The sequence below is a fragment of the Halichoerus grypus genome, chromosome X (assembly GCF_964656455.1).
Source record: "Halichoerus grypus chromosome X, mHalGry1.hap1.1, whole genome shotgun sequence".
NCBI lineage: Eukaryota > Metazoa > Chordata > Mammalia > Carnivora > Phocidae > Halichoerus > Halichoerus grypus.
In genome coordinates this window covers 105,241,548-105,258,470 of record NC_135727.1, presented here as the reverse complement: position 1 = coordinate 105,258,470, position 16,923 = coordinate 105,241,548, and the positions used below count along the sequence as shown (strand labels likewise).

Genomic DNA, 16,923 nt, shown 5'->3' with positions numbered 1-16,923 from the left:
CTTTGTTGTTGCTTGTTTTTGTTTTTTTTCTTTCATTGTCTTAATTTGCATTTTCCTGATGACATATGATGTCATGCATCTTTTCATATGCTTATGTGTCATCTCTGTATCTTTGGTGATGTGTCTGTTTAGGGCTTTGGGCCATTTTTAATCAGATCGTTTGTTTTCTTATTGTTGAGTTTAAGAGTTCTTTGTTTTATTTTGTGTAACAGTTTCTTATCAGATGTGTCTTGCAAATATTTTCTCCTAGTCTGTGACTTGTCTTCTAATTCTCTTGAAAAAAATGTTCTCCTTTCATATACAAAATTAGAACTTACAGTTGGAGAAGGAACCTCACCATTAATTAAGAGTGCATTGGGAAATAGCTTCTCATCTCCCTGATAGTGACATCTCCCACTGGCTCTGGCTAGTACTTTATCTGGTTTCCAACTTGTTCATTATTTAAGCGTTAGCTAAAATGGCATTATGATAGCCTTTTTCTGCTGGTCTATGATGCTTCTTTGAGAGACCCTTCCCCTTTGTAGAAGTGTGCTAAGGGTTTCAAGGTTCAAAGCAGGCTCCAGTGTGATATATAACACTGTTATCCCTAGAACTGGGAGCAGTAATTCGATTTTAGACAATATAGAAATGATTACCTCTATTTAGGTACACCTAAGGGTGTCTCAATAATTAAATATATGGGACTTAACGTTTATAAGAATAAAAACATCTGATATCTACTTATCCCTTGTTTTTATATTTTCACTGCTGAGATGAGAAAATGTTCTCTAAAGAGAAGACAAAATATTTTAGGCTTAATTGTCTTTATATAGGTATTACTAAATGCTTTTCAAATGACAGTAGAACACTCGTTAATACAGCAAGTATTTTTTACAATCTCTTCATTTCTACTACAAAGGCTTTTACAAGTTTTCATCCTATGCTAGGCACATGGTATTCCTATTTCTGAGTAAGTCTTAAAACACTATTGATGAGAAATCTTTTTCTCCTTGGAGGAAGCCTTAAAAAGATTAGAGAAATACATTTAACAATCTATATTTCCTTTATTAGCTACTATGAGTCTATCAGCAAATATTTATCTAAAAAAAAGGGTTAGTAAACTACATTTCTCTTGCCAAATTCGACTCAGGACCCATTTTTGTAAATAAAGTTTTATTAAAACACAAGCGCACTCATTCATTTATGTACCATCGATGGATGCCTGTGCACTTGAGTAGCAGAGCTGACCTTCTGACCTGCAAAACCAAACATACTTACTATTTGGCTCTTTACAGGAAAAAATAAAAAAAAACAATTGCCAACCCCTGATCAAAAACCTTCTCAAGGTAATTTTTATCATTAACCCAATTCTTACTGAAATAGTACATTCTATAAACTAATAACTTATTTTATGTAAGGTAAGGATTTTTTATTGGCCCCACCAAATTATATCTTCCAAGCTTCAGAAGGCATCCTTTAATGGCAACATGCTATGATTTGGTGAATAAATTCCTATCCTCACTAGTATAGTTTGAGCAACAATGCACTAGAAATAGAAAGATAAAACCTTCTGTCTTGAGTCCCTTCTTATTCAGTTTCCCCAACTACAGAAGATAATAATCCTCACTCTTCAGGGATATTTTTAAGATCAAAGTAGATAATAAGCACTTATAAAGAATTTTATTGTTTATGATCATTCGGATTGCAATGTTTTGTTTTCTCCATTTCTAGCCTCACTGACTGTAGTCACAACTTGTTTTTGTTGCTATTCATGTGTGAGTCTGGCCAACCTTATCATTCATTTAGTTACTGTGCCACTGCCAATTTATTCCTTGAGTGTACATGTTTAGTATGGCTTATTACTGTCCTCATCTTTTCTGCCCATCATTTATTTCAACCCACTTGCACCCACTGCCTTTCTCACACCGGCTTTTACTATAATGCCTTGGATTTATCCACATGTGAAAAATACGTACTGGTTTAGGGGCATGCTTAAGTGGGACACTGGCTAAGTGAAGAGGTCAGTAATAACCATTTTGATGAGTTCTAACAAGGCTGTTAACTGTGCTCCCTTTCATTTTCACAGAAATTTCCATGCTGTCTAGTCCAGTGGCTCTTAGTATTTTTTTAAAGCATATAACCCCGGGTTCAAGTGAAATAAAGAAAAAACCTACCATAATAACCAATCACGAAAAGGAGAGCAGGGGACAAGTTAAAACTGGAGACAAGAGGTAAATGGAGGTAGGGGGACATATTAGAGGGGCATCTATCACTTTGAGAGTGGAAGGGGAGGCTCCCCAGAAGAGATGATGAAGCCTCGGTTCCTGGTTTGTGTGCTTGGTTAGATGAAGTCCAAGTCAATATTCATTTCAATTATTTCATGCTGAAGTGAACAATAGGGTACACTTCTTCACCACAACTACTGAACAAGGAAAACACCTGGTAATATTTTTGGAAAGCCAGGTCTGACCAAGAAGGGTGTGGTGTTTCTTAAGAAGAAATATGAAGCACTGCTTAACTAGGTTTTTTAAAAATTAATTTTGAATTGTAGCAGGGCACTGGACTAGAGTGCTTTGTGGTCTTTTCCACATCTACTTTTTGTGATTCTGCTGCTGTACTGGCTGTGTGACCTCGTACGACAGATACGGAACTGGGAGAATAAATAAAGCTCAATAGTTACATTGTGGGAGAAACAGGCCTATCATCTCCTTGCCTTTTTTTTTTTTTTTTTGTCCCCATGTCCCTATCTTCCAGGGGAAGGGGACAAAAGAGAGAGAAAGAGAAAGAAAGAAAGATGAAAAAAGCCCTACTATATATTTCTTCTTACTGAAATCACTTCCATAGGTACAAGGTTAGGACTAAGCATCGAGGGTGCTACTATTTAAGACAAAGTCCACACACATAGCTTTAATACAAGATTTGGATGTTACACAAGAGAACAAAGAAGGGGGACAGAATATTGCTATCGAATTGCACTTGGAAAATACATTACAAAAGTATGAACAGTACAATAGAACTGATTCTATAGTCTGTGGAGTCCACTGCATCATCTGCATTGCCAAGATCAAGTGTATTTAACATAAACAGTTAGAGACAGGCATGGACTTGAGGAAGATATGGTTTCAGGACCCATGCCATGTCTGCTTTGTACCTGGTTGTCTTTGAGATAACAATGTTAAGTATTACTCTCATCCTATGGTGAAAAAGAAAATAATGTGGTACCTATCTCATAAGGCTGTTGTAAGATCAAATGGAATGATGCACAAAGAATAATTAGAAACATGGCTGGTACAGAGCAAGCATTAATGCATGTTAGCTCTAAGATAAATATTAGGTATGTTTGGTAAATGCAAAAGCCAGAGGGAATAACTGAAGTGAAACAGGTATTATTTTTGAAAAAAGCTATGATATATCTAGGTATTACTGGAATAGAAGCCGACTGTGAGGCCTTTGGGACCCTCTAACAGAGTTCAACATGAAGTGACAATGTTGTTTTGCCTGATTTACATCAAACCTTTGTTGTTAAAATAGATTTTCCTCAATATGCTCAATATGAAGCATTTATATACTCAGATAATAGATACAAATCCATGCATTCAAACATTCCTCAGAGTCAGAGATCAAGATGGAAATCCCCAGAATTGTAGAGATTTGTGTCTATAAACTTGCTTATTATATTCTCATTCAAGGAGGTTGGAAGGGATAGTGTCAGCTTTTTAACCAGAATCTTTTCATTACTTATCCCTGTTGGGGTTGCTGCACGTGCTGTGAGTGACCTCCAGAGATCCTCAAGCTGTATGCAGAGAGCAAATTGAATCTGAAAGCTTTATTAGACAAGTTTGTCTTTCAGCTGGTGGGAATGGATGTCAGCCGTATTGGAAAAATATAAAATTTCTTGTGAAACTGGGTCCTGACCTTGAAAAAAATCTCATCCAAAGCATACAATTCAATTCTGAGTTACGTCCTTATTTGTTAAACACAGAGTGCAGGTTCAAAAGAAAAAGGCACATTTTACCTTAAACAAATAAGAATCAGGAAGGAAAATAATAGGGCTTCTCTTTTGATCTTGCTGGACTTAGTGATCCAGAAAGCTTATCACCAAATCATAGAGTCAAAAAAACAATACTAATATGGAGGAAACAACTTTTTTTATTCACTTTGAGAAGTAAAACTACCTCCTCCACTTATAACCCACAGTAAACATTATAGGAAGTTCATTTATATCTTTTATCCATACATTCCTTCAAAAATAAGGAATGATCCTGAGAAGCTGAAGTGACATCAAAGATTGACTAATTTGTTTTATTTAGTTACTGTTTTTTTAGTGTTGGAGAACAATGATTTTTTTGAAGTTATGATAATTATCTCAGAAGCAAGAATTGGAGGCATTGTAATTTTGACTTTTTGTTTTTCTACTGTAGGTCTAGTCTGTATTACAATTTTGCTTACATATTAGAATAGGTAGAGTGAATGCCTGTTCAATGAACTCATCATGGATTGGCAAGCACTTTAGAAAATGAGAATAAAATATATTTTCTCAAAAAACATTCGAGATGAGAGAGGGAATAAAGTGAATAAATTTTCAGAGGGAGACAGCATGTTAGACCATTAAGGAGAGGTTCTCAATTTGGATATCAAGACATTGTCAAGAATAAGAGGTAAGGAATGAGATGGGGGTTGGATTTAGCCTGCAAGATTTGCATCAGAGCCACGGCATATCCCTATTTGATTGATACTGCAGTCTTAACAAAATAGGATTTACCACTGAGAATATGAGGATAAACGTATCTGTCAGTTGCAGCTAAACAGAAAACAGGGTTGCGATATGTAAGAATACTGAAGAGCACTAAAATCAGACTCAGCAGATGAGGGTTGGCATTCTGATTCTGCCACAAACCAGCTGGACAAGCATATAATCACTTAATCTCTCTGGTATTATAATCACATGTAAGGTTGACTTATTTGATACAACTCCAAAATAAATGTACTATGCATCTAGTCAAAATATATTAGCTGACCATGTACTACACGCTAGTCACTGAATAGAAAGTCACATATACAAGAAGGCATACACTGATGAACAAGATATAAAATAGGATCCTCCTGAACTTGGAGTCTACTAGAAAATGAAAAATAATTACATAAATAATTTAGAAATAAAAATAATGATAAGTCTATGAAAGAGAAAAATATGTTTTCAGATTGTGTAATAGGAGGCTCAAGGAAAGAGTTCTGCGGAATAAAAGGTGCAAATGAGATTTAAAGAATGAATAAGGGGAGAGACCATCCAGGTGAGAAAGTAGTAGGTGTGGAAACCCTGAGCCAAAACATATATCAGATCATATGTCAAGAAGAAGCAGACGTGCGAAAGGAACTAAAAGGCTTTGAAGAAAGCGGGGGTGGGGGGGACAGTGGAGCAAGAAGGGTAAGCAAGGAACCATTACATAAGACCTTGTGGGACATGTTAATGATCTGGGGATTTATTCTAAAAGCAATGGGACATCATTCAAGGATTATAATAAAATGAGGTTTAAATGTTGCAGTATTATTCTTTGTGGAGCATGTTTCTATGGGGAATGGGCTAGAGAGAGGTAAATGACATCAGTTAGGAGGCAAGGTAAAATTTGATGGTAGCAGAAGGGATGGAGATGGCTGAAATAATTTGGAAGATATTCAAGTGACATCAATAGGACTTGGTGGTCAATTGGATTAGAAAACTGAAGGAGAAAGAGGTATCCATTTATGATCACTTGCTGGTACTGGCTTGAATGGATGGTGTTGCCATTTCCTGAGATAGGGAATACAAGAAAAGAAGATGGGAGAGTAAATTCACTAGTTCAGTTTTGGACACAGTAGATTTGAAGAGTTGGAAAATGACCAAGTCCAGATGGTGAGTGAGTTGTTGGATATATGGGTTCTCTTGAATTCACTAGTCAGTACTGTGTTCCTCTACCACTCCATCCAAGTTTGCTAAATCCAAGGTTGGTTCTCAGGCGATCTTACTAGACTGACAGGCAATGTGTGACATGGTTTATCAAGTCCTTCTCCTGAATTCACTTCCTTCACTTGGCTTCTAGGTTTTTGTCCTGGTTTTCCTATTTCAATGACTACTCATTACTGTATCCCCAGCCTCTTACCACTGGGGTCCTCCAGGGTTGTCTTTGCAGATCTTCTCTTTTCTATTTGCATTCACCCCTAGGCTTTCACTGGCATAATCTCATGGCTTAGCTGTACACTAAAAATTACATATTTACATCTCTAGACTGGATCTTTCTCCTAACCTCCAGGGCATATATCCTTCTACCTATTTTACATCTCCATTTCGATAACTAGTAGGCATATGTAACTTAATTTGTACAAAGCAGGGTTGGTTTTTTTTTTTTTTTTTTATATTGCCTCCCACCACTCTGTACCTCCTACCATCTTCCCTCACTCAGTAAATGACACCACCATTCCTACAATTTTCTCAGGCCAGAAACCTCATCACATTTTCTCATTTCCTTTATCAAATCTGTCAACTGATCCTGTTGGCTCTAGCTTTTAGACACATCCAGAACCTGTCCACCTCTCATCACTTCCACTGCCCCTACTCTGGATAAAATTATCATAGTTTCTCACCTAAATTATTTGATAAGTCTCCTAACTGGTCCTCTCTTGCTTCTCCACTAATCTCCTTACAGTTTATTCTTTTTTTTTATGTTATGTTAATCTCCATACATTACATCATTAGTTTTTGATGTAGTGTTCCATGACTCATTGTTCACGTAAAACACCCAGTGCTCCATTCAGTATGTACCCTCTTTAATACTCATCACCAGGCTAACCCATCCTCCCACCCCCCTCCCCTCTAGAATCCTCAGTTTGTTTCTCAGAATCCATAGTCTCTCATGGTTCATCTCCCCATACCTCCCTGAACGCGCCTGACCTCATCTTACAGTTTATTCTTAACGCATCCAGAAAATTTTTGCCAAAACTTAGGTCAGATGATCTCATTGCTGGGCTCAAAACCTTCTACTGGCTCTTTCTCTTACACAAAGTCAAAGTCAAAGTCATCCCACGGGCCTTTAAAACTCTCCTGATCTGACCTTATCTCATAACTGCTACCCTCTTCACTCACTGTGCTCCAGCCACACTCGTTGTTCTTCCGACATTAGTTATGCTCCCCTGTCATGGTGTTTGTTAGAATGCCATCCCTGGAATGCTGCAGCCTAGAATGTTCTTCCCCCAGAAATGCACATGGCTCACATTCTGACTGCATTCAAGCCTTCATCTAAATTCCACCTTTTCAGTGAAGGTGTCTATCAGCCTCACCCTCGTACTCCGTACCCACACTCCTTACACTCTTCCCCACTTTCTTTTCCATTGCAGTTATCACTTCAGAATATGTGAACATGTTGGGGCACCTGGGTGGCTCGGTTGGTTAAGCATCTGCCTTCAGCTCAGGTCATGATCCCAGGGTCCCAAGATCGAGCCCTGAGTCGGGTGCCCTGCTTAGCAGGGAGTCTGCTCCTCCCTCTCCCTCTGCCCCTCCCCCTGCTCGTGCTCTCTCTCTCACTCACTCTCTCAAGTAAGTAAATAAAATCTTAAAAAAAAAGAACATGTGAACATGTTGTATCTATTTTCTTTATTGTCTATCCCCACAGAAACATTAGCTCCATAAGGACACAGATATCTATTTTTCCACTGCTATATTTCTGAATTAGTGTGCAAGCCCAGAACTCAAAAGAGAGGTGTAGATTTAAAGTAAGAATGTGAGGAACTTCAACGTATAGTTGGTAATTGAAATCATGCAAGTGGATGAGATTATCCAAGAGATTAAAGAATGTAAAAAAGCAAGCCTGCGTTAGTTTCAACATTGAAAAGCCACATAGAGAAGGTTGAGCAAGCCAAGAAGCTGCAAAAGAGTAGCCAGGGAGGTAAGAGGAAACACAGAGTGGTGCTATGTATATGAAAGGGTAAAAGAAATGTTGCAAAACAGGACTGGCCACGGGCACCTGGGTGTCTCAGTCCTCATTCGTCTGCCTTCGGCTCAGGTCATGATCCCAGGGTCCTGGGATGGAGCCCCACATCAGGCTTTCTGCTCAGCGGGAAGCCTGTTTCTCCCTCTCACTCTCCCTGCTTGTGTTCCCTCTCTCGCTGTCTCTCTCTCTGTCAAATAAATAAATAAAATCTTTGGGGGGAAAAAAAAAAAACAGGAGTGGCCAACAACATTAAATGCTACTCAGAGTTTAAACAAGATGAGGATTGAAACAGTATTTTAACATAGGGTCATTTCTGGCCTTAGGGCATTTCAGTGGTCTGATGGAAGGATACAGCAAGGCTGCAGTGGGGGGAAAAACTAGACTCAGGAAGGAAGAGGACTCTTTCTAAAATAGTGGCTGTGAATGAGAGGAGAGAGATTTGCTAGTACTGAGAGGAGAAGGTGTGGTTGAGGTAAAACAGTTCTAGGATGGGGAAAACATGATCATGTATAAATGTGGCTGATGAAATCATGTGAGTCAGTTTAAAGATACTTTATATTGCAAGGAGAAACTTTTTGGATGTTCCAGTATAGAAGGACATGACTGGCTAAGGTAAAATGGCAGAAAAATACCAGGTGCTCAACTGGTGGCCAAATTTATTATGAGCTAGTAGTACATTAGAGCAGGCAGCATGATATCATCACATAAAAGTTGGAAAATGGTATGGAGACTTTGTGATTTGACTGAGTCATGAGTAGACCAGTCATTATTGGACAGGGTTCAACTCTAAAGCCTACAATAGAAAAACAATATGGAAACATACTTGGGGGGGAGTAGAAGGGGGCCACAGAGATGATTAAACATCTGAGAAACAGCTTTTTTGTTGACAGGCCATGGGCACTCACCTGACTTACGTGAAAAAAACAAAGTTTGAAGGGAGATTAAGTAACAGACTTTGAAGAATGTCTAATAAAGTGAGCAGAAGTGGTTTTTTTTTTCTACTCAAAAAATGATTTAGGCAGTAATTGGAACTTGGGTTAAGCAGTTGAAAGACTGTCTTGAGTGTAACAGCAGTGGTGGAACTCCACCTACTCTTGATTTTTTAAGAAGAGAGTAGGCAGTTAACCTTAAGATTGCTTCTAAGAAAGAGAGCCTTTACGGAAGATAGTGGAGAAGAATGAATGACCTCTCAAAGACCTTTCAGATCACAATCTTAGAAACTACAATTTAAGTACAAACTGCTACAATTTCCTTTGGGAATTCTCTTTCTTTGAGGATAAAGTTATATTCGATTTCAAATTGATTCAGAAAAACTTTAGAAAATATTAGGAATACAAGGAGAAGTCTTTCCTTTGTGGGCTGTGGGATGCCTATTTTCATGACGTTTAAATAATTGTAATTTCCACTTGATAATAGCTTGAGAAGAAATTCAACAATACCATATATTCTGTAGTGATTTCAGCAAAGGTCCTTTTTTTTGGAAGGATACAGATAAATAATATAAGAAGACTAAGGTAATTTTACTGAAATGAACAATTTATTTCTATTAAAATGCAGGATATATGCATAAGTGAAAAATCTCTTATGATCAGAATACTTTATTTAACCATTGATGTTATTCTCCTCCTCCGACACACACACACACACACACACACACACACACACACACACACCCCAACACTGAAACTTCCAGGAATGCTTCCAACAAGCATTACAAGTGATGGATTAGAACTTCTCTTCCTTTGCCACTTTAGACCTCAAAGCTTGGCCCCAACCTGAGATGGTAACCAAGCAATAAAACTGCCAAAAGTTTAAGAGAAGGAGAAGAAAGGGAACTTCATCATCACAAAATGGATAATTAACATCTAAATACTCTAGTTTTTATACTCTATCAGCATCTTGCATATTAACAGCACTGTTGTATCCACCCTGTTAACTAGGGAACATTGTTGAAGAACCTGGCCTGGCACCAGGGACTCCCAGTTGCTTACATTAGAAGGACTTCCTTCAGATCAATGTGAGCAAAACTAGGGCCTCCCCAGCAGAGTTTCCTGCTCTCACCTCCCCTTATATAGTGTGACACATCTCATTGTATTTCAAGTATCCTCCTTTCACCCTAATCTCACTGATGCATACAAATATGATTTAATTGATTAATTAATTGCTGCCAAGACTTGGAGGGCCTCTGTAATTGCTCAGAGATTTGAACTATCTTGAGGAGGGTCTAAATTTAATTTCTTATAACATTATTATAATTGAGTAGGGGGCTTCACATTTTTGGTACAAAATCTTACTCCTAGTATATTAGACTTTGAGAAAGTTTTTAAGGTTTAAAGGTTTTAATTATAAAGCTGATGACCGTATATATGTGTCTAGGTATTTTCAGTACAGTAATCATCAGTTAATGAGGCAGAGAAAGCCTTGGATCCCCTGGAACTGATGTGAATTAACCTAAAAGTACAGCAGAAGCAGAGTCAACAGTGGGGAAACAGGGGAGCCAGGAAAGGATATGGGTGGCACTCCTCCTTGTGTGTTTTTTGCTTGTTTTAAGTAAACTCTACCCTCAATGTGGGGCATGAACTCATGACCCTGAGATCAAGAGTCCCATGCTCTACTGACTGAGCCAGCTAGGCACCCCTCCTCCTTGTGTTTTTGAGAATGATGGGGACTCAAAAGGGGAGTAAGAATATGAGAGTTGACAGCTTCCTTCCTTCCTTAGACATGATCATTACAGATCAATAAAGGGCATTTTCATAATAAATTATTTTATCACAATTTAAATTAAACAAATAAATAGTAGTATGCCGAGATTATATTTAGGCTCCAATTAATCTCACGCTTTTATGGAACTGCCTAGATATTTAAAGTATTAATGAAGTAGCTTTGGAATGCTTTAATTCAACTCTAGAGAGGCAAGTGAAGTTCAAATAATAAGTGCATAAATAACCTTCTATGTATTTGATATTTAAATATAGCCTTCAAAAATTTGAATGAAGATAAATGAATCACTGCTTGAGATACTGTGTTCTGATTAATAGCATCAGCTTTGGAATCACAGAGATCTAATTTTGAATACCCACTCTGACACTTACTAGCTTTATAGCTTTGGACAAATTATTTAATCTTTCTGACCCTTGATTTTCTCATCTGCAAAATGGAAATCACAACACAATTCACTCAAAAGGTAAAACAATGGCACTAATTCTAAGACCTGTTGTATTAATTTAGTTTCCCCCGGAGTAGACTGTAAGACAGGGATTTGAGTACAAGTAGTTTCACTGGTAGATGATACCAGAAAACTGTGCTGGAAGAGTAAAGAAATGAATAAGAATGGGAAGAACGTCTATACAAGGCATGCTAATGAACAGGTTATCACTGTGGGCAACTGTGGCTCAACCCACTGGAGACATGTGCTTTAGAACACGCTCCAGAGTGGTCTTACCCAAGAAGTGAAGATGAGGTATTTATCCATCCCTTCCTGTCTATGAGTGGTTGAATGCTGTCCCAGGGATGTTTTCTCCCCAGCACTTCTAACCTGCTCTGTAAGTGGGTGAGCTTCTCCTGTGGAACAGGTACTTGAATTTAGAAGCCTTGTGGTTTATAGGAAGGACTAGTGCTGAGGGGATAAGAGCCAGGTAATTTGGACCCACCTGCCCCCTTTGGATTTCTGTAAAGTGTTAATGGACCACAGTCATGTCTGTTTATTTATGTATTGTCTATGGTATAGCTGCTTTGAATATACAGTGACAAAGTTGATTGCATGACCCACAAAGCTGAAAATATTTACTAGCCGGCTCTTTACAAAAAGTTGATAGCACAAGTGAGATTAGAATTTAGGCTTCTTGACCTCTAATGTAGCACTTTCATGATTACACTTGAGACTTGCTCTCTCCAAAATTAATTACAGGAAGGGATTGGTTTTACCAGTGTTTAATCAATTAGAAACCTCTATTAACGGGCTCTTCTATGTGTCTATATATACAATGGTCATTCATTTCATAGTTATTACCCTGGGACATTTGAAGAACTCCAATATCCTGATTTGGAGTTTTCACATTAGTATCTCCTATATGCAGTTTATTTCGAAACTGCTAAATCGGGTATTGTGGAATGTGAACGTTCCCAGCCCCAGCAGCTTGTGGATAAGAAAGGATTCGCATTGACATTTACAACCAGATTTGCTGGCTCTTTGCCTCCATCTGCCATGCAGTCCTTCAGTCCCATACGAAGTCCTGTCTACCTAAATGTTCCTGAGAATCTCTAGGGGAGCTCTGTATAAGCGTGGCTATTCTTCCCTTAGATTTCTGAGCTGCTCAGCTAGGCCAAAGCTGCCTGGGCTTAGTGCTCTGTCCATCTTCTTGAACTTTCAAGCTACAGAGTTCGTGGGGGTGGGGAGAGAAGTGGAGGTGCTAAAATATCATGGAGTTCCCTCTGGCATCCACAGCGCTGGATCTCACTCAAATGCTGCTCCACGTTGCACGCAGGAGTACGGATGAACTCCTTCCTGTCACCACTCTGGCCCATGCTGGTAGTTCTGAAAGTGCAGCCCCAAGACCAGTAGCACCACCTGGGGACTTTTGAGAGATGCAAGCTCTCAGGCCTCACCCCAGATCTCCTGACTCAGTAACGCTGGGGTGGAAGCCTAACAATGTGTGCTTTAATGAGAAATGGGTGATTTTCATGAAGGTAAAGCTCAAGAACCATTGGCATAGGGCAATGGATATAGACCAGGACTTTCATCTTGGCTTTCCCCACTTTTCCCCAATGTCACTTGTGTGAAAAGAGGGCCCCAATAACATCTCCCATCCATGTATGTAGCCCCTTTGCAATGACATTGCAGCTCTTCTTTCAAGAGATGGTGTATCTCTCCACTCCCTGAGTCTGGGCTGGCCTCAAAACTTGCTCTGCCAATAGAATGGAGCAGAAGTGATGTATGAATTCCAGAGTCTAGGTGTCAAGAAATCCTGTGGCTCCCACTCTCACCCTCTTGATACACTGTCCTGAGGATGCCATATAATGAAAGCCCGGTCCAGCCTACTGGAGGAGAGGCCTTGTGAAGAACCAAGGTTCTCCAGCCAACAGCCGACTAGCAGATAATTTTTTTAAAGATTTTATTTATTATTTAAGAGAGAGAACGCGTGAGAGAGCAAGCCAAGTGGGGGGAAGGGGCAGAAGGAAAGAGAGAAGTAGATTCCCTACTGAGCGGGGAGGCCTGACACACGGCTCGATCCCAGGGCCCCGGGATTATGACCTGAGCCGAAGGCAGCCGCTTCACCGACTGAGCCACCCAGGCGCCCCTGGCTATCAGATATTTGAGTGAGTCCATTTTTGACTATCTAGCTCCTGTTAAGGCGCCAGAGAACTGCATGCCCATGAACGACCCCTAGCAAGACCTTCAGAATCACCATCTGGCTCATCACAGCCCAAACTGCAAACCCACAGAATCATGAGCAGGTAAATACCTTTTGTATTAGGCCATTACATTTGTGGTGCTTTTATGTAGAGACAGGTAACTGATACACTCAGGTATCCAAGCAACAGTGACTGTAAAAAAGTTTGTTTTTTTTTTTTTTTCCAGCATGCCTATTTATCTTATAAATTGAAACAATTTATATGGCTCAGGCAGGACCGCCTTATCATATTATATAATTTAAGTAGGCAGCCATAAGGGAGCTTAGTTTAGTATTTTTTTAAAAAGCCCTTGGGGCCTCAGTTTCTACACACATAAAAAATATTCAGCCAGATGAAAATTTCAATGATTATTCCAGGTTCAGAGTTCAATAGCTCTAAGAAATTCAAACAGAATAAATTGATTTCTTCTACTCCTTAAGTAGAAAAAACTCAGCAACATATCTCACTTTTATTCCTCATACATCCAAGATTGAGTTAAATAACATTACCTGCTGGCTAGCTGTTTCCATATCTAGAATTTCCATTAGCTTCTTGGACGGAGAGACAGTGCAAGGCACAGCAAAAAACAAAACAAAACAAAACAAAACAAAACACAGGCTTTGGAGCCTGACATACTTGGATTGGAATCCTGGCTCTGTTTCTTCCCAGCTGTGTGGTCTTAATCTAGCTATTTTCCTCTCCAAGCCGTGGGATACTCACCTTATAAAAATTGCACATTCATGTATTTTGCAATTATTTTGAAGATGAAAGCATATATGGAAAAGCGAGTAGCACAACAGAAGTGCAATGGAGAAAACTTGCTATGATGAGTTCTAAAAATATATTGTATTACAACATAGTCCATGAGATAATAATCATATATATGAAGTATCCTACAAATTAGATTCTCCTTTTTTATATTGTATTTATTCCCGATTAACTTTCTGGAAGTCAGGAATATAAATAATTCTTAATTCTGATGTTTAAACCACCACATTAAAGAAAGAAGAATGTTCTATTTGAATAAAAGCGGCTCTGGATCTACCAGCCTCCTTATTGATGCTTTTCATTCAACTGTGCATTTCACATTTTTGCTTTATGCCCAGCTTTGCATCAGTTTGCTACAGGGGATGAAAAGCCCCTGCTTTTGAGAAAATTCCTCTCTCCCTCAGTTCTTCTCCAGCTCTCATACCAACTCCACTAGCTCTCCCCAGTGGCTTGGAGCTTGAGGGCATTCCCAGACTCTCCCTACTAGCAACGTGGAGGGAGTAGGGGGAGGTGGGACTCTTAGGTGGGGGAGAAGGAAGTAGGGCAGGAGTTGGGAAAGATGCTGTCACCCAGTGCTTTGGCCACATGTCCCCTCGCCCTCTGCTCTGGTATCACTGGTCTTTTTGATATTCCCCCATCTTGCGCTACTTCAAGGCCTTTGCTCTGGCTGTTCTCTCTGTGCCTACTAGAATAGTTTCCCCCACATAAACGCATAGCTCACCTCCTCACTTCTATCAGCTTCCTGATGTTCTCAAATGTTCTCTTAGTAGAAAAGCTTTCCTGACCAAACTACAGACAATTATGTCTTCATTCCCACTCCCTTTCTCTCCTACCCTGGTCTCTTGTTCTCCTTAACTGCATTTCTCAAACTTCAGTGTGCACGCCGAATCACCTGGGGAGCCTATTAAAATGTAGATTATGATTCACTGGGTCTGGGGTAAGGCCTGAGATTCTGCATTTCTAACAAGTGCCCATTTGACGTCAATCTATAGACTGCACTATGGAACACCTGACAGTATCGAGATTGTATCTATTTTTCTTCTTTATTAGCTCATTATTATTCTCTTCCAGTCAGAATGAATGGAGAGATTACCTTATTTGATTTATTATTCTCAGCACCCCGTATGATGCCCACTACACAAAAATTACTCAATAAATACTTACCAAGTGAATAAATTACCTATGTTGTTGGAAATCCATACTGGAATTTGAAATGCATTTTCCATTACAAACATTATTGTTACATTTAGGTACTTTATAGGTTAAATAGATTTCTGTGCCCTCGCTTAACAAGCTTCCTACCATGTGTAAAGTGGCTTAAGTAGGAGCATAAACCCATAATTATGTTCAGAGTTCAACAAACTTATAAACAGATCATTGGAGCCCAATCTTTTTACAGAGTTACAGAGTGAGGCTGAACATACCAGAGAAAGCTAGAGAACAAACACCAATAAATGATTATATAGGAACTAAGCTATGCATATGTGCTGAGGGAACCAAAAATTACAGGTCATAAAAAGAAATAAGCCTGATACAATTACTTGAAGATAAACGCTGACATAGCAATTTTAGTGTCCCAGATTGACAAAACAAAACCAAACAAAACCAAACAAAAGCAAAACAAAACAAGAATGCTTGCATATCTTTTTTCCAGTTTCCAATGTCATGAAATGGAACTCTGATGAGGACTCAGAAACCCCAGGGGACACACGAGACACACTGTCCCTAGATTCTATGACCTCTTTTAACCCAAACGCTACTTATGCCTTCTATTGAATTATCAGTGTGCTCCCCAGGGTGTGATATTACCAGTGTGGTTTATTTCTACTTGATATAAAATAAAAATCAACTTTACTTCAAGAACCAGTCACCAGGCTTTAATACTTCAATCATTTGATCTTTGAAAAATAGACAAGGCAAAAATACAAACAACGCCCCCCCAACCCCCACCACCCCCTCCTGCGCCCCCAAGATGTTTTTAATTCTGCCTAATTACAGAACTAGCACAGCCAAGTTTTCTGGTTCCTTTCCCGAGATCCAAAGCCAGCATTAACACTGCCACGAGATTTTATGCATACCTTCCATTAACAGATGAATAAAAAGTGAAGTAAAATAAACTGAAAGTATTCAGGAAAAACAAGTCAAAGCTGGGCTAAATGAAGAAACATTCCTTCCCAAGTCTGCTTTTGGTAGTCAGGGTCTATTTTTCTTTTTCCTGAACCAAACATGGAAGAGCTCTTAAAATTGTTTTCCAAAGGGATGGGGGGGGGGGTAGGAGGACCATGTGCATTCCTGTGGTTTCAGCGATTTGCATCGGCATATTTGAAGAATACTGTTCAAATGATAGAGGATTCACTGAGACAGAATCCTCACGTACCTAGTGTTAGTTGGTACTCAGGTACCCCACCCTGATCCCCTCTTCAGGAACAACACACCCATCCCTGCTGCTGGGAGTATCGGTTGTTGCTGGTATTCCTTACTAGGAATTTGGCCCCAGAAATACTCTTTCAAGGTCTCCCTTTCACCCCACTAGGCAGCCCCCAAATGGGCAATGACTGGCTGGTTCAAGAATACAAAGGCCATCCCTCTCCTTGCCAATCCGGACAGCCTGCAGAGTCAGCCCCACTCTCAGGCTCCCTCTATTACAGTCAAATGACCCTTCAGCCTCTTCCACTGTCTACTCCCTTGTACCTTTTTTTGTCATAGATGTAGCTCCGGAGAACACACCCCAATATACTTTTGTCATCCTGCACTCCGAATCAGAGTCCATTTCCAAGGAACCTGCTCTAAGGCATTTTGCATAGTAAATAACACTAAAGCTTAT

The 16,923-nt window shown here is 39.4% G+C and overlaps 1 protein-coding gene across 9 annotated transcripts in view; it reads right to left on the bottom strand.

The window, feature by feature from the left end:
- Nucleotides 1-16,923, bottom strand: part of DMD (dystrophin) — a 2,185,421-nt gene that overhangs the window by 653,549 nt on the left and 1,514,949 nt on the right. The gene's annotated exons all lie outside the window — the stretch shown is intronic.